Here is a 27,130-nt window from a genome sequence, read left to right as displayed (position 1 = left end):
AAAAAAATAATAATGTTTAGGGGTGCTCTCATTTTGACTCAAGAAAAATCACCATTTTATAGTTCAATTTGGGAAAAATAAATACAGTAAATGGACAAAAGTACAAAGTTTCACAAAATGTTTAGGGGTATACGTACCCCTGCATATCCCCCCAGAAAAAAACACTGTAAATAATTATATCTACACTTTTTGTCATTGTTTTATTGTGTTTGTTGGAAGCTGCGGCAACACAGTCAGATAGGTGAGCTACAAATATTATTATAATTATTATTATTATTATTAATATTATTATTAATATTATTTCCAAAATGGTTTGCAACATATTGAAATAGTAAACTTTTGGTTACAGTTATATTGTTTTGTATTTTCATTGCTCATTTTAATGCTTTCTTGTGTTTAACAGTGCAATCCTATTCACGTCTACTGAGAATAAGCTGGAGGACCTACCCTGCCCAGTGGAGTGGGACAATGCCAGGACATTACCCTCCTGACAGCAGCATCACTGCCACACATGAGGTTAGGGTGGGGCAGGGTTGTGCCAAGGCCAGGGCTGTACCTGTGGAGTGCTCCCATTGGTGCATCCATGCTGTGCCAGCATTACTGACACCATGCCTCCCTCACCCTGCTCTATCCTGGTAAGTGGCAGCAATTTCGTTGCTAAAATGCCAGCTGCTCCTGTAGGTAAATCACAATGGGTCCATTGGACTTCTCTTAGGTAAGTGTGCACATGATGGTAGTTTACCATTTCGTTATGCTGTCAGGTGATTGACAAGTGGGTAGTGCTGCCTTCCTATCAGTGCTGAACTGTGGGAGTGGGCATGGAATTGAGGATCTCAACCAGTGGTCAGGTTCAGTTCCAGAATTCTGCTTATAAGCATGGTGGAGGGAACAGACTCACAGACTCCACCATAGGGATTTAGCCTTCGGTCAAAGTAAGCATCCCAAATGTACATGTATTTGTAATTTCTGATTCTAGATTCATTTTACATATGGACAAGACAGCACAGTTACCTAGCTCCCATTTTGGAGTGAGTTTTAATATCACATGGATAATTTTAGCTTTGAGCTGTGATACATTTCTGGTATCAGCTATCAGAATGTGGTAAATTTCAGCTATTATCAGGTAAAAAGGGAATGTTTAACAGAAATGTGCACAACATGAACCTAACAATTAAAAATTCACCTCATGGTGAAAACATTAACCTAACAATTGGTTTTTATAATCAGGTTTAAAACAAAACAAACACACAATAAAAGATCAGGGAATTCTGTTGCGTAAGCCATATTGAGTTGCTATAACGTTTACTACTTAATCAATATATTGGCTTGCTAAGAGCAGCAAAGCTTATCAAGTTAAAGATTTTAATTGGACAATAGACCTAATTAGAATGTGATAAACTCACACGAAGAGGGGAAAAGCAATAGTTGGCATGTTGTGACTTGTTCCTTTGCCTTGCCATTATGAGAGTGAAATGTTTGCTTGCACCACAGTTTCATTTCTGTTATTTTCAAGTCTTAGCTTTGTGTTAGTTTTTTTAGCCCCATGGACATAGTTCGAGAGTGGTATGGCTGCCATCAGAAAGTTGCAACCACGAGGGGCACGTATATTGACAAAATGACTGCTAAGGTGGGTATGACTAGTTGCAAAACATTCATTCCACAGAAGGCAAATTGAGCCTGAGAAGGCAGAATTATCATCTGTGCTGCAAAACACAGAACTCATTTGAACCCTCAGTTTTCTTCTTCAACAGATGGCAAGCTGCCCATTACAGGGAGACAATTCTCTTTTTCTGCCTCTGCCAGAAATATTCCATTTCACAGAATGGTTCAATATATCTCAGACACCACCTGATCTCTTATATTGCTGCTCAATCACCAAGGTCTTCAGGGGGAAGCACTGTTAGTGTTCCTGCGCATGGCTTAGATGTGTGACTCATCTTCACAAGGAGTCATGTGTTCAGAATTGTGGGGCCAATTTTGTGGAACTTGCTTCCAGATGAGGTGAAATATACTTCCTTACTGATTTTAAAATATATATTATTCCAGGGAGCTTTTCAACTGAATTCTGACTTTATAATTTTAACTCATTTTTTTAAAAATTGGTTCTCCTGTATACTGCTGAAAGACAATTGTGATTAAGTAGCATACCAGTTGTCGAAATAAATGAATAAATAGGCCATGTTGGTGGGTGGGTGGTCACACTGGGGCTGGGAGTAGCCACATGATTTCAGAGCTAAAGACACAGGACTGTTCCATGTGAGTGAGTGTTGTGTGAAAAATGGCCCATGAAACATCTGGATATGGATTTGTAAAAATCCAGAGGAGCAAAAGGAGAACGCTTTTGCTTTATCATGCTTCTATTCTACATGCCCAAATAGATGAAAAGTTTCTCAGATTTCACAATTGAGCTGTCCCTCCACCCAGCACTCCACACACACATGCTGATGAACACTAGGCACAATTCTAAACTGGATTGAATGACTGAAATTCCAAAATAAGCTGGACAATGATATTTATATCCATAGATGGCAGTTCGTCTCTTACATTTTTTATTGGCTGCTGTTGTTTCTGAGTAATATTTTCACTCTGCTTCTGTAATTAGCATCATAAATTTGACAGAAACAACTTGGAAAAGAGAGGATAAGACTAAATCAAATTAACAGTGTATTCATTTCATAACTCTCTTTCTCTCTCTCTCTCTCTCTCACACACACACACACACACAGAGAGAGAGAGAGAGAGAGAGATTATGCTGCTGTGTGGAATTCTTTGAACTAACCATACATTTAAAGTGATGTGCTCCTAAGATATATATCTACTCCATAACAACAACAACAACAAAATATTATTATTTATACCCCTCCCATCTGGCTGAGCCTCCCCAGCCACTCTGGACGGCTTCCAACAAAATATTAAAATACAATAGTGCATCCCTAAACTTAGGATCTGCTGATAGATGGGGGAAAAAATCTAGCTCATATGAGATCATGGATGTGTAGTAGATTGCAGAGATTCCAGGCAGCCAAAGGTACAGTTAAAATAAAAGGCAAAAAGAGTGGATCTAAGCTAAGTTAGTAGTCTGTAAGAAGCACAGTCCAGCAGCAAATTTACCCCAACAGAGTAATAATTTGCTCTAGCTAAACAGCAAAAATGGCTGCTTTAGGGGCAAAGTGTGGTATGCAGTGGATTCTTGGGCCTCCTGTGAGACTACTGAATCGGTAGTATTCAGAGTGGATGTATGACACCAGACAGCGGTTTTGGTGCCTCGTATTTGGTTCACTCAAGTTGCGAGTTCCTTTTCTGGCAAGCTGCCTCATTGGGAGAAGAGTTAGCTGAGGAACTTGCGTATTAGGGCCTAGGTTTCAAGTTCATGGCATCTTGCATCTGCTCATCACTTTGGGTGGCATAGCTGGAGTGATATGTACCTTAGTGCTTCCTCTCGACACCAACGTCACTGCAGCTTTCCTGAATAGTGGAGCGTGGAGAGTTTGGGGCTGCATGAATGCACCAGTGGAGCTCTGTCTGTGTATTCAAACAGCCCCCAAATCACTGCTGTCCTGTCCCACCCAAATAAGCTTCAGCAACAGTGATGCCTTGAAAGTGAGTTCACCACACCATACCATCCAACGCTGGCACATGCTAACCATAGATCTCAGTGCACCATAACAGTGACTTCTCTGCTGTTCTAGCTTGGGCTCCAATTCATAATTTTCTTACAAGGTCCATGTTGGTGTTGTTTCAGATTAGCCAGCACAGAACTATGGTTCTCTTGCTTGGGATACTTGTATCTGAGCATTACATATTTTGGCATTATAATTAAGTGCTGAGAAAACACGTGGCTCCTCATCTCTGTTCCTGCCGCCCTTCAACCATCTGGAGTAGGAAGCCTTCTGTATTTATGGTGGTTCTCTGCACATTTTAAAACCTTGGCATTCAGGAACCTAAAATGCATGAGGAGCCTCCATGAATACGTTGACCCTCCATGATTCGGAACATAATGGAAATGGCAACGGGGTGAAACCAGCGTGCTCAGACCTACATCCTCACTCATCACTCATAATTAAATCACCCTAAAAGGGTTATGCTTAAAACTACTACTAACCTTAATCCAAGACAATTTTCTACTGATTTAGAAGGGTATGCAAGAGAATAAAATTTAGTCTGCAACTTCAAGCAAACGAGGAAGGAAGGGAAGAAACAAAAGAAAGAAGAAAGGGAGGGAAGAAGGAAGCTGCAGCACTTTTATTTATTTATTTACTGACATGCTCTGTATTTTTGTATATTTGTATTTCCAAGGCTCTGCGTTTTTATGTTTTGAATGTTTTCTGTCAGCCAATTTGGGCACAACTCGTTGTGGAAAAGCAGCATATACATAAACTCAATCAAATATCTTAAACACATTGACAAAAGTGTAAGCTCTATTCAACTAAATAAGGCTTACTTATGAGGCAACATGTCTAGAGTGCACTATAAATGTATTTTGAATGGGACTGCCAGAAAAGTTATTTCTTCCAGAAAGCTAACAACAGCTGAACAATGGTTATAAAAAACTTTTGGGTGCATATTATTGACTAGAGAGAACAGAGTCATTTCAGAGAACAAACTTGATATTGCAGACAAGAGACAAAACTGTGGCTCTGAGATAATAAAATACACAAAATAACACTTCCCTGTGAGGGCCTTGCAGATAATTAGCACCCTGCAGACATTGTCTGATAGGATCCCATTATTCTTAGGTCCAAAGTTAGAACAATTTAGATAACTGAGTTGCAGTCACAAATGGAGGCTACTCATCTAGTAAGCTTTTAATAACTTCCTAAAAACCATTTATCAGAACATCGGTCTATTTACCTTTAAGTCCAAATATTAGTGGGTTTAGTGAAGATTAGTTTATTTCAGTGCCATTTAATTTTACATCAAAGGTCTGCCAAGGAAATGAAATGTCTGGGGAATGCGGGTTGCCTCCACATTTTGAAAACTTATTATAACCTTCAAAGAATACTTATATATAAGGGATTGGTCCCAAAGGGTAGTTGTTCTCCAACCAGATGATGTGGAACTTCAATTCCCACAATACCCAGCCATATCAGCAAATAGTCAGGGACGAGAGTTGTTGCCCAACACTATACTGAAACTCGAAGTTGAAGAACACTGTCATAGGGAATGTCAGAAACAGTTAAGGAACCTATTTACTTTAGGGACCATAACTGAGCTATGACCGCTCCCCGCTTAAAACGGGGGGCGCCCTTTGCGTGGACGCGTGCAGCCCTGGATCTGGAGTGGCCCCATCAGCATAGGCTTTGCCTTCCCTCAGGTGGGATACCTGGAGATCCCCGCCTACCCCAGTGAGTTGTCCAATCCCACCTGGGGGAAGCGTTGCCAGGGAAACCAGGCCAGGTAGGGGGAGGGATTACCTGCCCACACAATAGAGGGTGGATCTTACCTGGGAATCCTCACTTGGCTCCAGAGCTTCTCCCACCCTACCCACCCTCAGTTAATGTCTTCTTTTGCAGGTTAACTTTTCTTCATAGGTTTTGCAGGTTAACCTTTCTCCACAGGTATGCGGGCGCTGCTACGATAAGGTCGCTGTTAAAGGGCCGGAAAGGAATTTCCCTGCATTGGCAGGTTTCGCCTTTCCCGTAGCAAAACATCACAACTTTGGCGGTATCAGGCCTTGGGCGGAATCCTTTAGTCCATCTTCCTCTTTGCGGCGGCGATACCAGGGTTCCCCGTTAAAGGGGTTTCTGAAGGGAGGCTTTGACCGTACGCCGAAAGGTCGTCATTGCTCTCCCCTGCGGCGGCGGCGTAACGGGGGCGGCTATCTCTGCTTGAACATATGTTCTCCAGAGCCAGCCCATCCCCCCCCCCACACACACTGGATAACCCTGTAGCTCCCTAGGTCCCCGGCTGGGGACTGGGGAGGGAGAACGCCCAATGCCTGAGCCAAGGTCTACCCACATTTGAAATTTAATAAAGTTGTGGCCAATTTAATCCCATAGCACATTGTCTAGAGTCGTTATTCCACATGACGGGGGGGGGGGGACCACTCGGGATCTGGGGACTCCGCCTGCCCACGCAATATTCTGCCCACCATAGTCTTGGCAGCAAAAGGTTGGGGGTAGATCATTTGAGTTGTGAAACTGGCTCCCCCCCCTTTTTTTTTTTGCAATGAAGAATGTTGAGAAAAATAACAGAAAACTAGCCCTAAAAATTCTGAAATAATCTGAATATGTAATTCTTCCTGATGGTGGTTCTAAACTTACAGCATAAACCACCCTGGCTGAAGCCTCTTTAGCTCTCTGGCAATGGACATTCCCATCACATTCATATTCTCACCCCATGCGCTACCTTGAGCACCATAAACACTAAAACATGAGCATAGAAATGTGTATATCAACATTTATTTGTATGACACCTTTCCATTGTTAAAGAATGCTCAAGGCAGCTTAGATCAGTAGGTTTATGTAATTACAAAAACATTTAAGTAGTCAAAAACAATAAATGAAAAAAATCTCAGCGATTAAACAATCCTCACATAATTCATGATAAGGTCCAAAAATGAAGATGTGAAATGTAATAAAGGTAACGGACCCCTGGCAGTTAAGTCCAGTCGCAGATGACTCTGGGGTTGCGGCGCTCATCTTGCTTTACAGGCTGAGGGAGCCAACGTTTGTCCACAGACAGTTTTTCCAGGTCATGTGGCCAGCATGACTAAGCTGCTTCTGGTGCAACAGAACACCGAAACCAAAGCAGCGCACTGAAATGCTGTTTACCTTCCCACCAGAGCGGTACCAATTTATCTACTTGCACCTTTTTTTGGTGTGCTTTCAAATTGCTAGGTTGGCAGGAGCTGGGACCGAGCAACGGGAACTCACCGCATCGCGGGGATTCAAACCGCTGACCTTCTGATTGGCAAGCCCAAGCAAAAAATGAACCATCTCCAAATGTAAATGTTACCACTCCCCCCCCCCAAAAAAAATCTCCTTAACAACACCCCACTCAGTGAGCTTATGATCATAGCATTTGCACTTGAAAGGCCTTAGTAGAGGAAGGTAGGTAGGTAGATATTTACACATATCTGAAATAGATAACAGGCATATATAAATAATATTTTGTGGACAAAACTCCAATCTGGTGTAAACAGGCTGCTCATCGGAATTGTAATGTGACGTCCTTAGCAGCTCTTTAGCTGAATTCACTTTCTAATATAAAACTTACTTCTTTGATGTGCCATTTCCCTTCATGCATAAAGAACACAGACATTTACAAGAAAATTAGTTGTGCCTATATTTTGCAAATGTCAAGCCCAAAAGAAAGCACACCTGTATGAACAAACTCCAGTTCTAGACTTTGCCTTTCCGTCCTTTTCTCCCATTGTAAAATAATAATATTCGGGAGAGAGACTGATGCAAACTTTCGATGTGAAATGAATGAATCCTCTAATGGCAATGTCCGGATGTTTACACTGCCCTTGATGTTGCAATCAAAGTGAGGTCTCCGCCGACAGAAATAATGGACACATATACAGAATTATCTTCAACACTTTGTTTCATTATTTTCCAGCTGAATTGCTCACACGAAATGCTTATGACATCAGGAGTCATGTCTCACAGTGTTCGAGGGACACTGATTAAAAAAGAAGGTGGCGATTTGTGGAGATAAATGTGAGGGTTTGGTCAAGTATCCGGATTAATTGCTTACTGGGGTAATGAGGAACATGCATGGAGGCAATAACTTTCCCAAGGGTGACAGTATCTCTCTTAGAGACAAATTAATAGTTTGTATCCATGCCCCCTGCCGGTGCTCAACCCTACTTTACTAGGATTCCTATAGCATTGAAATAAGCTTGTTTTCAGATACAATGTGCTACAAAACATAGCTTTAGACATTGGGAAGGGGGACACATTCTATGAGAGCTATGTTGGCATAAAATGCAACATAATCAAAGACGGCACTGAAAATCTCTTCCCTAATTGCTCCTCCTGCTCCTGATGGTATTTGTAACTGCCCTTTCCTTTGGTGTGACAAATTGCAGCGCCTGAAAGAGATCGGCCACCTTTCTGACATTTCTTCTATCCTTGTTCTTTCCCCATGTGCAGCATAATCCTCTGCATGTTTAATCAGAAATAAATCAATATGGCTTTGCCTTCACACCCAGAAAGAAGGCTCAAGACACCAAGCTGAAAGTGGGAAAAGGTTATATTTATTAATATAAAAGTGTTGAGGATCGGTGCGGGGGGGGGGGGAGGGCAGGGACACACACAATTTTAAACAATATTGAACCAAATCAACATAGTCTGGGCAGGAAAAATCCTTAATGAGGGGAGGATTATCTCCCTACCAATTCCAGGGCATGTTTCTGGTGCAACCTGTAGACCTGCAGAAACGATTGGAATGAATTATTCCTCATTGCTATGAGGATCCTAGGTCTGCCAACCCAACAAGCATACCATGGCCTCACTGGCTCAACATTCAACCCAGCATTACATTTTTGATGAATGTTTTAAATTATTGTTGCTAATTATTATTGTTGACCATTCCAGTATATTGCATAAACTAGCATTGCAGCTGTAGTAACATAAAATAAATAAGTTAAATAAATAATGTAGTAGCATAAAATAAATAATAAGTTATGGGCTTTTAAAAGGTAAAGGTTCATTCTCAGTTAAATCAAGGAAGAATGCTTTGGGGTTCTTCCCTTTGGGGTTCTACTCCCATTGCAAGAATCTGCTGACGTTTCAGAAAGAAGGGGGCGGATTTTGCTCATTACTTATTCCGCTCCAGCCTGACTTCAAAGAGGGAGTCTGAGTGTTATCTGTGTATAGATAAGGTCGCTGCTCATGCAGCTGTAACACTCAGTGCAGTCCAGCGTCTCCATTTAGTATGTAGTTAGTTTGTATAGTAGCTGTAGAGAATAAAAGAAGTTATTCTACAGAAGCTGTCGTTCGTGTGGTTCATGCTCTACTGTGCTCCGCTGACTACTGGAAGTGAGTTTGGTGCTCACAGCTCTGAGTTGTGAGTCCACAGCACTTAGACCTGTTCCTGCAGAAGAAGGTCTCTGGAAGTGCTTTCCCGCTCGCCTGGCCCTGAAGAGGTTGAGTCCAGTCGGTGGCACTGGCTCAAAGGCGAAGCTGACAGTTCTTAGGAATTGCAAATTTTAAGATTATTAATTTTTTAGCTCATTGTACACAATATCCCAAAATTCCTTTGCCCAGTTGCATTGCCACCATAGGTGAAAAAATGTGCCCTCAGTTTCTAAACATTTCCAACAAAGTTTTTTTTTTAAAAAAAAAAATAATTTTTATTAACCGGCCAATCAAATCAAATTAAATCACATCACATAAATTCCGAATTACAAAGCCGAATTTTAAATTTTGTTGGGAGGACCCATATTTCAAGATCCGAAGGGGGATTCTGATCATCTTCTTGCTACTGCGTTAATGTCCAAATCAATCCAAATCAGTCCAAACAGAGTTCATAATTCTATCCAGTCTTATCTTGCTGTTTCCACATCACATCTTGTTCATATATTTTCTCTTTTTTTTCTTTATGATCTCTTCTGATAGTCTCCTTAAGCCAATAAACACCAATAATAATCCTGTGTGAATTTTCCGTTCTTCCAATCCTCAAATCGAGATGGTTTCCATATATCATCACCTTCATAGATAACATCACTCTTTCCATCATTGATCTCATAAAACTGTCACTCTTAAGTCCCTCTGAGGAGTTTCACCCACAATATATAAACAGCTATATTTCTCTCTTTCTCCTCCCAGACTCAAGACCTCTGACAGAACTTCCCAATATGGCGACGGCATTTTTAACTGCGTCATTCCAAAGCTCTTATACATTCCACGCTCTTCTTAAAACATGCTTTGGTTCGAAAGTTAATCTCCACACAGCCTTAAATCCACAGCTTAAGTCCTTAAAATGACAATTCTGACTCATGAGGGGAGGGGATTCTTGTTTAATCACATAAGGAAAGAAAGGAAAGTTTTCCCCCCCTCCCCCATCAGTCATTTGCCATACCGTATCTTGGCGTATCTTCTCATGTTTTATTCTTGTCTTGTTTTATCAGAGATCTCTTCTGTTAGCAGTCTTTACTCCCCCTCCTTCCTTGAAATATGTGCATTCCTTCATCCAAATTGTTTCTTTTGAAGTTCTTGCAGCTAGTGGCGCGGATCAGGGACGGCGTCCAGGAGTGCCGGAATCCCACAGGAGGGCTTTGTGCCTAGTGCCCCCATCCCCACAAATTTGGGGGTGGTATAGGGCAGAGCAGGCAAGGGCAGTCCCCCCCCCACATCCTGGGGGGGTAGGGAGGCTAATTACTCCCATCATAGCCTCCAAATTACCTCGTGTGGGTCAGAGAGATGTTATTGTCAGCCATCTTCCGATGCGCCCCCTAGTGCCCCCCCATTTCCAACAAAGTTTTGCGTCTTTTTTATACATTTTGGCTAGGTTGACCAGTATCAAATACCACCTGTACTGCATTTTCTCTTATTTGATCTCATGCAGAGAAGTTCATTGTTTGGTTCCATAATTTTTCCCATTTGCCAATTTCAACATCATGCCCAATATTGATGGCCCACTTAATCATTGCTTCCTTTGTAAGTTCATCTTTAGTTTCCCACTATAGCAGTCATTTATATATTTTAGAAATTAGTTTTTTTATTCCCCCTCCCCCCCAGTTCTGAACCTTCTTGAATAAACCCTCTTTCCTTATCTTTTTTGGACTTCTCGTTAGTTTGAAAATATTGAAACCAATCAGTAATCCAGTTGGAAATTTCCTGCCGATCTCTTAGTTTTATGTTGCCCTCTTTGTAATCAAGATCTTTGTACTTTCCCCAAGTCCTATCTATATTTTTCCTTTTTACTGTAACAGCTTCTGCTGGTGAAATCCAACCAGGGGTCTTTTCCCCCTAAAATATCTTAATGTCTAGTCCAGACCTTAAATTGGCTTCTCCTAAACATGTGGTTAAAGAAACCCTTGTGAACCCTTGTTTTTTCAACAGGACTATACATGACTGGTCCTTAAAAATCTACATTGACTCCCAGTACATTTCGGAGCACAATTCAAAGTGTTGGTGCTCTCATTTAAAGCCCCAAATGGCCTCAGCCCAGTATACCTGAAGGAGTCTCTCTACCCCCCCCCCCATTGTTCAGCCCGGACACTAGGGTCTAGTTCTGAGGTCCTTCTGGTGTTTCCCTCAAGGTGAGAGATGTGGTTTTAGGGAACCAGGCAGAGGGCCTTCTCTTTAGTCATGCCTGCCCCGTGGAATGCCCTCCCATCAAATGTCAAAGAGATAAATAATTGTACAACCTTCTGTAGACATCTGAAAGCAGCCCTTTCTGTTCTGTTCTGTTGTTGTTGTTGTTGTTGTTGTTGTTGTTGTTGTTGTGTTTCTATATATTATGTTGGAAGCTACCCGGAGTGCCTGGAGCAACCCAGTCGGATGGGTGGGGTACAATAAATAAATTATTATTATTATTTCAGCTTGCTTCTTGCTCCAGCTTCTAGCTTACACACTCAACTCTCATCTTATTTTTCTAATAACCAGCCAGTTGAGAGAGGTGGGGGCATCCACTTGTCATCTGACACAGATCCACTTCCTTTGTTCCCTTGATGGCCCACTGGCTATCACCTTACCTAGGCTATCACCCCACTAGGAAGGTAGTCTGGCTATTCCAGAAATCTGATTCCTTACTTATATTTGAACACTTACTGAATCCAGGGGTTAGAAGGGTCTCTCTTTCATGTCAGTAAATCAGAATGGATGCTTATAGTTGTATAATCTCCTGGAAAACAAATCAGAACAAATACATAGTCTAATTCCATATCAACTTTGTTTGAGCAAATATGGATGAATGTGGAATAAACAGGTCATCTGCAGGCATCCTAAACTACACGGGGAAACATTTTATCAAAAGGCAAGATATAAATCATCAAAATAAATTAATAAATTGCAAATGCCATTTGAAATATGTGTGTTGAGGGGAATAACATTTTTAGCATTCGTGACTTTTCAAAAAAGTTTAGATACATGCGAGAGCTTGCTTCAGTGGGTGATTAATTGCAGGAGAGATACTGAGGAGTTATCTGTTTTCAACTGTTGTATCTGCTGCCTGAGGAAAAAAATGCCTTCAAACCTTAAACAATTCTATCTTCAGTTTATAATTTTTCACATACAACTCTGATTAAGGTTTACATTTAATTATCATGTTTGCTGGATGTTTACACTAAAAGACAGGAAGAGGTTAAAGCACCACCCAAAGAATCCCAAACACAGAGGAGAAAAAGGGATCATTCATTAACAGAAACTAGTAATTATGTAAAGCTTCCAATCCTGATGCTAATCACTAGTAATTATAGACAGATTTCAATGAAATGCCACAGAGGATAGTCAAATACTTGTTTTATGTCTGTACAAATATTTCAAGTATGATAAATTTCCTTCACAATTCTGTGATGTATCAAATGGGACTGAAGCAGGGTAGAAAGCAAACACACAATACAATTTGAAAGAGAATATGAAGAGCTCAAGCTCAAGGCATGATTAAGAGCATGGATAGGCAAACTAAGGCCCGGGGGCCGGATCTGGCTCAATCGTTGCCTAAATCCGGCCCGCAGACGGTCCGGGAATCAGTGTGTTTTTACATGAGTAGAATGTGTGCTTTAATTCAAAATGAATCTCTGGGTTATTTGTGGGGCATAGGAATTCATTCATTTTTTTCCTTTCAAAATATAGTCCAGCCCTCCACAAGGTCTGAGGGACAGTGGACCAGCTCCATGATGGAAAAGTTTGCTGACCCCTGATTAAGAGGAATAGAGGTATTTGGGTGGGAAAAGACACATGAATACTGGAGACAACCAGTCAGGTCATATATCCACACAGCAGTGACCAGAGAAGCAATGACTGCGAGGAAGAATGCAGAAAGGAGAAATGCCATGGTACACCAAGCAGTCATCTTCATCTGCCCCAGCTGCAATAAAACATGTCTCCTGTACTAGTCTCTACAGTTACAGTAGGCACTGTAACCTTCCAATGGTTTGACTTCACCCCCAAAGGCGCATTTGGGGTTGCAATGGTAGGTACTGCCAGTGGGCCTCCTGCCCACCTCCATATTAAGTCAAAATAAGTTGATAGGCAAGCCATAGAATTGCTATCTTATTCTTGACAGAGATTCTTTGCTGTTAGGAGTGAATGAAAATTCCCCCCTTTTTGCAGCCCCAGAGGCTATGGAATTTGGTGGTGGTTTTTGTTCTTTTCATTGGTGAATCAATGGAGGAAAGGATGTGCAAAACTCTTCCTGGCTTCTCAAAATGGCAGCTGCCTCTTCTGTTTCAATAATGCCTAGAATGATGCCACTTCATAACACAGCATACAGTGTAACACTCAAGAGGAAGTCAGTGTGGTGTAGTGGTTAAGAGTGGGGGACTCGTAATCTGGTGAATCGGGTTCGCTTCCCTGCTCCTCCACATGCAGCTGCTGGGTGACCTTGGGCTAGTCACACTTCTCTGACGTCTCTCAGCCTCACTCACCTCACAGAGTGTTTGTTGTGGGGGAGGAAGGGAAAGGAGATTGTTAGCCGCTTTGAGACTCCTTAGGGTAGTGATAAAGCAGAATATCAAATCCAAACTCTTCTTCTTCAAGAGAGAGAGAGGCAATAAATTTTAGCTGCCACTGGGGGATCACTATCCCCCTCCAAAACAGGACTCAGAAAAACACATTCCAGGCAAAATAAAAGTATTGTCTGCAAGTCAATGGGGTATTTGCAGGACTGACAATGAATATTGCTCACTACTCCGAAAATTCACCCCACATTCCTCAAAGGTGAAACAGTGAACGTTTTTCCACTTTATCTTTTTTGCTTTTGCCTTTTCCTCCAAATTTGCCAAAAAATAAATTTCCTCCCACGCTAAGCATTTCTCAACACCAGGCATGAATTCAACAGGTTCAGCCTTCCCCAATACTGAACTGCATTGGCTGTATCTGCTGGATTTGTGGCTGTCATAAAGCAACTAATGCACAAAGGCTCTGTCCAGGACAACAAGAGTGCCGCTGCTAAGGAGCCATGTTTCAGTACTTCCTTATGTGCACAAGGAGTCCGCTGCTTAAAAGCCCGTTTTGTAAATGGGGGACAGAAACTATTTAAAGGCTCACAAAAGCAGCAGATGAGGTTTATCTGGTGATCAATAGAGGTCAGATTCATGGTAAGACCTTTCCTTCTGAAAAGGGATCTTTTGATATTCTACCTGTTTTTGCAAACCTGTCACATTACTTAGTTCATGTTCATTTATCTGTTCTTTGCAAAGCGCTGTGATGTTTTATGTCAGAAAGAGTGCTGGATTTCATATCAAGTGACAGCAGAGCTGCCTCCTGAAGTCTATTTGACTGGCAGCTGTTACACACATAGGGCACCCCTGCTGCGACAGAATGCTTCACACTTGTTTACAATTCTCCTGAAAGAATGCATGATATGCTTAAAGAGTCCCGCTGAGCAGCGGCAAGTCTTGAATAGTGCTAGCCTCGTAAGTGGCAATAATTTAATGTTTAATTTAACGCTCCCAATTCTTCCAACCAGGTGCCTTTTCTTTGCCATTTTGCAAAACACAGCTAAAATATAGTAGAAAATGTAACAAATCCTTTGAGTGCACACTTACCTCTTCCTCCTCTCACCCATCCCCCTCAACCACACAAAACGCAGGCTATATTTTAATGTTGCACTTAATTTTAAGAAAAGAAGGCTGTTGTCTTTTCGGAAGAGAATACTGAAGAAGGTAGAGTCAGATATGCATTTACATCTATGAGTTAAATATTTCCTCTCAGATTTTGTTTTATCTACGGCATAACATCAGTCAAGGTTTTAAAAAATGAATTTATTTATTTTAAAGTTCTGTTTAGGAACTCTACACAATTAATGCAATATTTTTTGTACTAAGAGAAAGCATAGACAGTACATATTAAGTCTCTTCAGATTTTGAACTGTTAGCACTTATAACTATACACATGTTGTTTGTATACACACATTTCTACTTCCCTATAAAAGAGAGTGAAGGCTGTGTCACCAAAGACACTTCTTTTCTGTTATTTCTCTCCTTTTTTATAACACTTCTAGTAAGAACATTTAATTACCCTTTCCCCTCATCTTCATGGGGTTGCTGTGAAGAACAAAGCTCTTGAGGTAAGTCTATAATAGGGGGAGAAATTCCATGACTCTGTCAAACGGCAATTTACAATACAGCTAAAGCACTGAAACTTGTGTTTAGATTATTCAGAAACTCTCTGAAAAACTTGGAATCATGGCTGTACAATCCTTGTCACATTATCTATCTACAGAGGGCCGGCCCACCTATGAGGCTAACTAAAGCAGCCACCTCAGGTGGTGGAATCCCATCCCTGCTACTGTGTGACCCCACTAAGCGAGGCTTCATTGGAGGGGCAGTGGCGGCGGGTGGAGTAGCACATTCCCCTTTTGCCACCCAAGGCTGCCAAGCTGCAATCTGTGCGGCTGTCAAAAGGCAGTCACACAAACTTCAGCATGACAACAGCAGGGGGAGTGAGCAAGCAAACCAGGCAAGCCCCCACAGAGCAACTGAGCTCACCAGCACAGTCCGCAAGTGAGCAAGGCAGGTGACGCAGGCAGGTACTCTCCTGTTCCCTGTGGTATTGTTGCCATTCAACTTCCTGCTTGCATGCATGCTCAACAGGGCAAAGGAAAGCCAGAGGCCTTCATGCACTCCTTGTCATTGTTCTTGCCACCACTCACAGTTCACCCCAAGTTCCCCTACTGTCCTGCCAGAGTGGTGCATGCTCTAGTTATCTCCCACTTGGACAACTGCAATGTGCTCTACGTGGGATTACCTTTGAAGGTGACCTGGAAACTACAACTAATCCAGAATGCGGCAGCTAGACTGGTGACTGGGAGCAGCTGCCGAGACTACATAACACCAGTCCTGAAAGACCTTCATTGGCTCCCAGGATGTTTCAAAGTGTTGCTGCTGACCTTTAAAGCCCTAAATGACCTCAGTCCAGTAGACCTGAAGGAGCGTCTCCACCCCCATTGTTCTGCCTGAACACTGAGGTCCAGTGCCAAGGGCCTTCTGGTGGGTCCCTCACTGCAAGAAGTGAGGTAATAGGGAACCAGGCAGAGGGCCTTCTCGGTTGTGGTGCCCACCCTGTGGAACGCCCTCTCATCAGATGTCAAGGAAATAAACAACTACCTGACTTTTTGAAGACATCTGAAGGCAGCCCTGTTTAGGCAAGTTTTTTTAATGTTTGATGTCTTATCATGTTTTTAATATTCTATTGGGAGCCACCCAGAGTGGCAGGGAAACCCAGCCAGATGGGTGGGGTACAAATAATAAATTATTATTATTATTACTGCCACCTCACAACTTGCCCTAATTTTATGATCCCGCTGTCACTGCCAATTGCAGAAGAGAAGGGGCTGAGGAGGAAAAAACACACTCCGCCTTCACCCATTTCTGTCATTGGTGGGAAGGAAAGGGGAGATATGTCTTCTCCTCTTCATTCCCCTCTCCTCCATGAGTGGCAGTGGGATCTTGTGACTGGAGCAAGTTGTGAAGGGATGAGTAGTTTGGTGCAAACTGTGGAGCAGGGGGAAAGGACAATTGGGTGGAGATGGCAGATAGGCAAAGGTGTGGCGGTTATAGGAGGTGTTAGGAGATGGGCAGTTTGGGTGAGGTTTAAAGGGTGGTGAGTTGGCAAAGAAGGTGGGAGCTGCCAAGGGGGTGGGGTAGGCAAACAACATGACCAGTGCAGCTGCCCCAGTATGTAAATATTACAACTGGGATTCCAATAACTACCTTAGGCATTCCTAAAGGCATCTGGAGTTGAATCTGCTTCCACATATATTACACTATCTGGACCACCTCACTTCAGTTGCTTTCTGCATGGCGTGTGAGCTTCTGTGCTCACACATCACTTTGCAGTGATGTCCTGGACAGTGATTCACTAACACTTTTATCTTAGATTTCCATATCTGTTGAGAAATCCAGCCCTGTTTCTCAAAAGGAGGTTCAAAGGGATTGAATGATGCTTGCAGAAGAAACAGGGTGTGTCAAGGTAAAGAAGATTTTCAATAATGTAAATATTACATTGACTTTCATTATTTGCAATCTGCGTATATATCACTGAAAGCCATTCCCATAGGAGTATCTGCTGTGATTCTAGCTGGAAATTTTGATGGTCTAATTTTTTCACAAGAATGGTAAAGTTTCCCCCTTTAGATAAAAAGTAGATCCTTTTTATTGTGAATGAACAATGAAAGTGCTATCTTCCTCTCATGGGCTGTACAAATACATCCCAAGGTTTTGTTTCCTTCTTTAGACATATCAATACTGTAATGTTCACTATGTTTGAAAGTAGGAAGGGCATCATCTTAGTGACTATAAAGGGGATTGTTTATTCTAGTTGTGGGTTGTCAAATTGCTTAGGTGACCTATTTGAAATCTTACTTCTTACCTAACATACCAACATGCCAGACAACTTGAATTAAGTTCTACACTGTTCCATGAAGTCAATGAAGTTAACTCTAGTTAACTAGAGTTGGGCAGCCAATAACCTTGTGCTTTATATTGCTGCCAGGCAGGTGCTCTGTAAATCACGGCCTGGATAAAGAAGTAATGATAGAAATTGCTGACATGACTATTTGTCCCATTACTGATTCACGGCACTTGGCACAAGGATTACATTTTCAGCAAAAAAGAAATAAAAGAAAGAGCTTGGTACAACTTCAGTTTTCTGACCAGACATTTTAAGTAGAAGAATAGCAGGTGATGGATAACAACATTCCTGTCATAATAGTTCAAATGTATGTAAAACACTTAGATCTTGCAGCCACTTTTGGAATTTTCCATAGACACAAGAATGATTTCGTATTTCACTATTTTGTGTTATTTATCATCTTCTACTTTATTCTGTTAAAATAATATCAATGCAATTTAATGCTATTATATATATTATTTTTAAAACACACAGTTCACCTGGAAGTTCTCCTGCTCATGGCCCATTGCAATTATGGGAGGTGCAGAGGAGGTGTATGGCTTGGGTCTTAAATGTAATGTGATGTGCTTTATTTACTCTTTAAACTATGTAAAGTATCAAGTAACAAATAGGAAACCATTTTTTGTTGTTATTCTAAAAACTATTTTATGATGACAGAGAAGATGCTTTGAGATGTCTGAAATAACCATTTGTTTCTTCTCCCTAGACAAATAAGACACCTATGTGATAACCCCATGCAAATTTACTCAGAAGCCCTACTGAGTGTAATGGAAATTGCTCCTAGGTGGGTTTGTATAGGGTTACATCCTTAAATCCTTAAAAAAGATACAAAGACCAGGACAAAGTTGGTTGCAGCTAATTTATGGTATAGATACTATGGTACTAATCAGTTTCCTATGTGCAACAGATAATTAAATTTCAGAAGTGAGAATAAATAATTTCAATTTTGTTCATTGATTTTTTTTCTAGGGGTGCAGAGATTAAAGCAGAGATTGGAAACCTGTATTTATATTAATATAAAGTAATCAGAAATAAAGAGATTTAGTAAAAATAAATAAGATAAGGGGGCAGAATAAAGATAAAATAACACAGTGAGATGGAAAATTATATTAAATGGATTAATTATAATAATGCAAGTAGACTAAGGAAAGCCCTCTATAAGGCTCATATGCATAGCAACAGGGATCTGTCCCTCCTCTGTGCCGCCTTCTAGGGGGAGAGAGTGACTGAGAGAGGGGTAGAAAGAAAGAACAAGAAAAGGGTGACCCTATTTGCTTTTGGTTCTGGCCCAGATCACTGCTGCTTTAAATCTTTCTATAAAACGTCACAGCTCAGTCTCAGCTCTAGAATGAGGGGTGTTTTCTGAAGGCTATCAAATTCAATGAAAATCTGAACCTTGATTTATATAGCCTTGGTTATAAGGTGAGGGTAGAGTCAGGATGGACAGATGAAATAACAGTTCAAATTATTTGTAATGACTTCTGCTTCCTTTTAGATGCAGACAAACATTCCTTACCACACAATCAAAATGATAACCATTCCAAAGTCGTTAGTTTCAATAGCCTGATTCATCTATAGAATGATCCACAACTCTGGCATATGCTGGGCTTTTATTGTCTAACTCATGCTCCTCAATTACCTAGCCTAGCAAAATTATTATTATTTTTTAATCATCTGCTCTCTTAGCTAGTTGCTTAATGAGTAAAATTACATTTTCAAATTCATTCAGATATCAACAGGAATGAAATGCAATATGTAATAAGCAGTGATGTTGGGCAATTTCATTAGTTATTAAACAACAAAGAAAACTGAGGAACACATCAAAATGAAACCATTTTAGTGATGGTTGAATCTCCCTTGGCTTAATTTGTAATTGTGAGCATCATCTGTGAACATGGGGGGGGGCACTAGAAGATGATTTTCAGGAGTTTTAAATTTCCTACCTTTTTATTTATTTATTAAAATTGTCAGTCATTTTATCTTGCCCAGGGAACCCAAAGAAATTTCAGCCTCAAGAGACAGCAATGGATCAAGAAGTTGCTCCAAGCTGTGCACCTGCTCCTTCAGAAGGTGTGTCTGTCAAGAGCTCGTCCTACACTCGAGTAGGACCCTGGCAGAGACACATGCCCGACTGGCATGTTCTTTCTCTCCTGGTTGATCCTTCGGGAGCTTCGGGAGCTTTCTTCAGCCCGAACATCACGGCGACTGATGCCAACAGATATCGGCACACTTAGGGATCCGCAGAGTCTTCACAGCTTGCGTAACAGACCTTAGCAACTCAGTATTTTGGCTAATCTACTTTATTTACATATAAGCACACACGGAGCACTGCAACATGGCTCCCTCTCTCTCTAGCATCAGACAGCAAAGAGAAAAAGGACAAAGGACAATAGTCCCACTTCACAGAACACAGTTAACACAAACATCCTGTCTCTGTCACTTCCCACTCTGTGGAGTCAAAATATACACCATCATGTGATAGACAAAAATCCCATGACTGCAATCACGGAACAGGAATTCTAACGGTCACCCCATCAAGAGCAAGCAACCTCTCATCCATCCAGACCAGGGAACTGGATTGAGCTTCAGTTTGTTGGCTCTCATACAGCCCATTACCGAGGCAAGACAGCGGTTCAGCACTTCCACTGCCACACCTGCAGATGTAGAGGAGAAGCAGAGCTGTGTGTCATCAGCTTATTGCTGATGTACTCCAAACCTCCAGATAACCCCACTCAGTGGTTTCATATAGATGTTAAATAGCACAGGGGACAAAATCAAACCCTGAGGAACCCCATGTTGAAGTCTTCATGAAGCCGAACAGCACTCCCCAAGCATCACCCTCTTGAAACGACCATCCATGTAAGACCAGGAGCACCACAAAGGAGTGCCACCCACTCCCAATTAAGATAGCCACTCCAGAAGATATCATGGTTGATGGTACTGAAAGCCAACGAGAGGTCGAGGAGAATTAACAAAGACAATTTCCCCTGTCTGTCTCTCTCCTGTCAGAGGTCATCATTCAGGGTGACCAAAGCAATTTCTGTGCCAAAAGTGGGCCTGAACCCCAATTGAAATGAATCTAGAAAATCAGTTTCCTCCAAGAGTTCTTGGATCTGGTCCATGACTGCCCACTCAAGAACCTTGCCCAAGAAATGGAGATTGGCAGCTGGCTAGTAATTACTTAGATTTTCCAAATCCAGGGAGGGTTTCTTGAGGGGTTGTCTTACCACTGCCTCCTTCAAGCAAGCAGGGACCACCATTTCTCACAAGAAGACAATAATCACTTCCCTAGCACAGCCAGATGTCCCCTCCCTGCTAGTTTTTCAGCCATGAGAAGAAGGTGTCCAGTGTCAGTGGTCACTTTGACTCATCCATGTACTTTGTCATTATTCTCAAACCTTACTCATTGAAGCTCATCCAACATAATAGGACTGCACAGTGCTATGGACCCCTCTTGAGATCCATCAGCTGTAACAGCGAAGGTCCCAACAGATGCAAGTGATTTTATCCCCAAAATGCTTTGCAAACAAGTCAAAGTGAGCTACCATTGGTTCTGTTACCCACTTTGGGCCAGACTGTATTACCCAGAAAAGCTCTGCTGGACAGCATAGTGAGGATGCAACGTAGGAAACAAAGTGTCTCTCACTTTTCTGCCTTCACTACCACAAAGTAGCCTTGATGATGAGCCCTCACCAGTGTTTGATTGCATTTGCCTGTATTTTTCCTCCACTTGCCTTCAAGCCATCTTCCAGCTTTTCTCATTGCCCTAAGCTCTGGTGAATACCAAGAAGCCAAGTGGGCTCAGTGAAGCAGGAGGTGGCACTCAGGGGTGATCATGTCAATTGCCTGAACCATTTAGATGTCCATAGGTCTGCCAAGGCTTTGACGGGAGTGCCAATCATATCAGGAGTGCCAATCTCCCAGAGCCATCTGGAAGCCCACTGGATCCATCATCCCCAACAGTGCACCATGCTAGTAGTGCACCATGCTGCCTCTTCAGAGGGGGAAGGGTGCTGAAAGCCTAAATCTCAATAGGAAGCTATCTAACTATGACAAGGGATTGATGTCAATATTCTTCACTTCGTTCAGATCAGTCATGTGACCTGGCAACCCTGTTTAATAGAATCATATAATTGTAGCATAGGAAGGGATCACAAGGATCATCTAGTCCAACTCCCTGAAATGCAGGGATTTTTCATCTAACAGGTTGCTTAATTTACACCAGCTTGCTTTACACCAGCTTCTTGTGAATCAGTTTGCTCCTTTAGTCCCCCCCTTTCTTTGTGGCTGGGACGCAGGTGGCGCTGTGGGTTAAAGCCTCAGCGCCTAGGGCTTGCCGATCGAAAGGTCGGCGGTTCGAATCCCTGCGGCGGGGTGCGCTCCCGCTGCTCGGTCCCAGCGCCTGCCAACCTAGCAGTTCGAAAGCACCTCCGGGTGCAAGTAGATAAATAGGGACCGCTTACCAGCGGGAAGGTAAACGGCGTTTCCGTGTGCGGCTCTGGCTCTGGCTCTGGCCAGAGCAGCGATGTCACGCTGGCCACGTGACCCGGAAGTGTCTCCGGACAGCGCTGGCCCCTGGCCTCTTAAGTGAGATGGGCGCACAACCCCAGAGTCTGTCAAGACTGGCCCGTATGGGCAGGGGTACCTTTACCTTTTTCTTTGTGGCTATCAACACTCCTGAAAGTGAAGACACTGAAAACCTAAGTTAGTCTTGTACTTACGAGCAGACCCTGCATGCCCACAATGTCATATCTTAACAGTGGTTTTCTTTTACAAGTTATTGGTGAAAGTCCCATATAATATAAATAAATGCAGAGGAATAGTTTATACTTTCTTTCATTTGTTTTGAAGTTTTTCCATCTAAGGAGATTTTATTAACTTTCCAGATTCTTAAAAAAGAAAATGAAAGCTTTAGGTGGCTGGCCAAGAAAATGTAAACTGAATTTGATTCAATTGCTGTCTAATCTGTTATTTTTCTACTGAAATTAAATTTGTAGAATTTGGACACATTTCATGCAAGTATTTCAATGGGGCTTGTGTTGCAGAATGTCCTGCTGGATTTTGTCCCTTTTTGTGGGCGGGGAGGATGAAAACCATTCCAACTACAGTTGCTGTATTCTACAGTTAGCTTTAGAATATAGTCAAGTCCTCAGCTCAGTGAGAGATACTTCATAACAACTCTGTTATGATTAAAGAGGAATTGTATTATTACAATGGAGGGGAGATAAGCAGGCAAAGCAATTCAAACCTGGTGCTTGGGAGGATCCAAACAGAACAGCAACACTGACAGTGTGGTGTAGTGGTTAAAGTGCTGGACTATGACCTGGGAGAGCAGGGTTCGAATCCCCATTCAGCCATGATGCTCACTAGGTGACCTTGGGCCAGTCACTAGTTTGCAGCCTAAATTACCTCCCATAGTTGTTATGAAGATAAAATAGAGAGAAGAGAACCAGGTACATCACTTTGACCTCCTTAGAGGAAAAGGTGGCATGTAAAGGTAATAAGTAAAATGAAATGAAATGAGAACAACTATCATTGCAACCAAAACCCTGCTGCCTTGTGCTGGCCAAGGTGGAAAGTGGGAGGCAGGTTTTTGAATATTATTTTCCCTTACACCAGCTCAGAACTGACATAGCTGCAGAGTCTGTGGTCAGGCTTCTGGTGGAACCATGGGGCTTTGGATCCAGTGATCTAAAGCTGCTGGTATCCCACCTATGCTGCACAATGCCTTACTTTAGAGCTTTCTGCACACTACCTACAACAGGAGAATGACCAGTGGCAGCTGATCTTCTACCTTGGCAAATGTTGGGGCTACCACTGCAGGGAAACCCCTCCACCAATGGTGATCTTCTCTGCCAACAAAGGCCAGTGGATGGAATCCTATGTGTCCATACCCTCCAACATTACTCCAATGAAAATAGGGATGTTCTATTGCATCACCATCATTTTATTATTTATACCCCACCCATCTGGTTGGGTTGCCCCAGCCACTCTGGGTGGCTTCCAACATTTATAAAAACATAATAAAACACTAAACATAAAAAAACTTCCCTATACAGGGCTGTCACCAGATGGCTTTTACAGGTTGCATAGTTCCTTATTTCCAACATTGCTCCAATGAAAATAGAGACGTCCTAAGGAAAAGAGGCACATTCCAGAATCAAATTTGAAACCAGGATGGCTTCTGTAAATCTGGGATTATCCCTGGAAAATAGGTACACTTGGAAGGTCTGTGTATCATCCTGCCGCCATCAACATGGCAGGAGATAGGATTGTGCTGTTTAAAATGAGACTGTGTTTTCATTAGCATAAGCTTTACACTTCTATAAGCGCGTCTTTGATTACTATCTTTGGGCTCATCTAGACTTCTCTTTCTGCTGCATTTCTAGGCACAGGTCTGGCCTTTAAAGCTCTGTGTCTGAATGTGGCTTCGTTTGCTGGTTTTTGTCCTGGTGCTTTCCCTGGGAAAACCCATGTTTTAACACTGGTTTTCCACAGATTGTTATTTGCTCCTGTTCAGTAGTCATTTTCCTGGGGAAAATGGGGGGGGGGACTCTCAGACATGGAGCTTTAACATAAAGACCTGCACCTGGAATGTGCAGCACAAAAGAAAATCTGGATGAGGCATTTGTTGAAGTAAGAAGAGCAGAACTGCATCAGGTCACACAGGTTTGGATTTTCTTGTTGCACAGTTTGGATTAAGGAGGGGAAAAGATAATATACATTGTACACAGTTAGAATATAGTCACATACACACACAGGTGTTGGTGCTCCTCTGTATTCACCCACTGAGAACATTTAGTGGCCTATTTAAAGGGGTATCACTACTCATCACCCGTCACCCAATTATAGCTGTCTACCTCAGTACCTTTGAACTAATTTTCTGCTTAATTAGTTCCAATTCTCATTGTCTGGCAGACAATTCAGACCCCTTGAGTGAGTACCTTCTGGTCTGAAAACCTGTTAATATTTAATACTTCTCATTGTAATATATTTTTCAAATGTTCTTCTAATGGTTGTAATGATTATTTCAAGGGTGATCATTTATTTTGATTTAATGCAATCCAGAATTATAATGTTAATATCTTACTATCTTCTTGGGTGGCAGAAGCAATGGTCTGATTCTACTATGAGCCTTCATGTTGACATTTTTGCAGGAGAACCTGATGAGAGAACATGCGTTTTTATCTCCTCTCACCCACCATCTTTTACCAGCTATATTCTTTTCCATTCTTCAAATCCAAAAGGGGGCTAGCACAAGGGTATAAAGGGGAATGATTTTAATGATGAATATTGCAGGGAGAAGTAGTGATAGTTTTTTTTTAGCTACTGACACAGTCGCGTTGACGTTTTCTTCCCCACTAAAATACACATTTTGTAGCAGGAGTATAACTACAGCAAATTGAATCATTAACATTGACCTTCATGAAAAATCAAAGCCAAGAGTCTGAAAAGTCCCCAATTATTGAAAAGACCTGGAAATGATGTTGACATTTCAAGTAGGCCAAGACTTCTGTTAAGATACTCAAGGATAGTTCCTGCTCTTTCCATGCAGACATGCTCAGAGCTGCACACACAGCAACTCTCTGGACCAGCTTGAGGTTGTAAAATCATGGTCTTGAGTGGGGTAGCGAGTGAACTAACCTTCAGTGAACTAACCACAGATATGCTCATCAGGGAAAGGAGCGGGTATTGAGTTCTTCTGGTAGGTCCACCTCAGCAATTTTGATCTATAGCAATAGGTTAGGACAAACTCTGCTCCTAGGGTTGCAACATGGCACCTAATTTCTCAATCATCCTGACATTTACTTTATCACCTAGTCAAGTATTCATTTTCCGAGCTGTAGGAAGTGTTAACATAGTCACCAGTAGATGAGAATCAATGTCTAGATGAAGTACTGATTCAAGTGAAAGGAAAAGGTACTGGTTTTCAGGTCTCTCTTCACTTATGTGCTAGAGAAAGAGAGAATGAATGTATGTATATGGCCTAGGAAAGATGAAGCAATCAAAGATCACCAGCAGGTGTTCTTCGTGTTTCTTAATCTAGCCTTTGTCCACAGCAAGGTCATTTACCTTTTTACCATTTACCTATATAATCACACCCCAAGCCTGCTTGCAGCTCAGGTCATGTCTTCAAAGAACTTTTCCAGGTGCCTGGAGGCATGCTCTGGAACCCTAAAGGGTATGTGAGAAGATTTTGTGGGGGAAAGTTGGAAATTAGCTTTAAATTATATACTGTCTGAACCAGGGATGGATGGTTTTGTCCATTTCTTGCCCATGCCACTTTTGTATGTTTCAATCCATAATTCTGCTATATGCCATTACTGCATTAGTCTTTGATTTAAAGAAAAAAATCTCTTCACAAAATATGAACTGTATTTATATATACATACACACACTTAAACATGTGCAACAGCATTATTATTATTATTATTATTAGTAGTAGTAGTAGTAGTAGTATTTCAATTTATACACCGCCCTATACCCGGAGGTCTCAGAGCAGTTCACAACAAGACCACAACATATAAAATCTAACCAAAAGCAGTAAGCCAATAACCCCACCCTCCTAAAAAATACCACATTCTAAAAGGGTGTTGGATGTCAATAAGATCAACCAAAGGCCTGGTTAAAAAGGAACGTTTTTGCCTAGTGCCTAAAGGTATATAATGAAGGTGCCAGGTGAAGTTCCCTGGGGAGAGCATTCCACAGATGGAGAGCCACTGCAGAGGCAGCCCGTTCTCATGTTGCCACCCTCTGGACATCTCAAGGAGGAGGCACACGAAGGAGGACCTCAGAAGATGATCTCAGGGACAGGGTAGGTTCATATGGAAAGAAGCGGTCCTTGGGGTATTGTGGTCCTGAGCCGTTTAAGGCTTTATAGGTCAAAACCAGCACTTTTAATTGGGCCCGGAAACTAATTGGTAGCCAGTGCAGTTGGACCAGGATCAGTGTAATATGCTCAAACCGTCTTGCTCTGGTGAGCAACCTGGCCGCCGAATTCGGCACGAGCTGAAGTTTCCAATCTGTCTTCAGAGGCAGCCCTATGTATAACACATTGCAGTAATCTAATGTGTAGTTCACAAAAAATCTCAACATAGCATTAATGTGTGGTTCACCAAAAGATAATTATCTCAGCATTGTATTTAAATGTGTACTAAGTGATATTTAAGTGACATTTAAAGTTCCAGAAAGGCATTGCAATATGCTAGCCCAAAATCTAGTGGAAATAGAAGTTTTAATCCACCAGAGTGAGGATGCTCAGGTGTAGACCTGGTCATTTTGTATATGAATTTGCAACAATCAAATTCCTCAAGAATCTCTAGCCAGTGTGGACCAGTGGAAGACTGACATAGTGGGCAAGCTACCAGCAGCCTGCAGAAACTCCTTGTGTGTTTCTCTTTTTTTCTAATTCATGCAACAGTTGCTGCACATCTGATGAAAATGTTAATCTACTCTACATTTTGGAACCTTATTTGTTTGTGTTGCATTTGGACATTTCTTGAGACATCTGAACTAGATTTTGCAAGGTGGTTCCTGAGATGAAAGAGCAGGGTTTCATCTATGTTCAGAAACAACTGGACATCGTTTTGAAGCAGAATGGT

The sequence above is a fragment of the Podarcis cretensis genome (assembly GCF_951804945.1).
Source record: "Podarcis cretensis genome assembly, chromosome: 11".
NCBI classification, from domain to species: Eukaryota; Metazoa; Chordata; class Lepidosauria; order Squamata; family Lacertidae; genus Podarcis; species Podarcis cretensis.
This window is presented reverse-complemented; position numbering follows the sequence as displayed.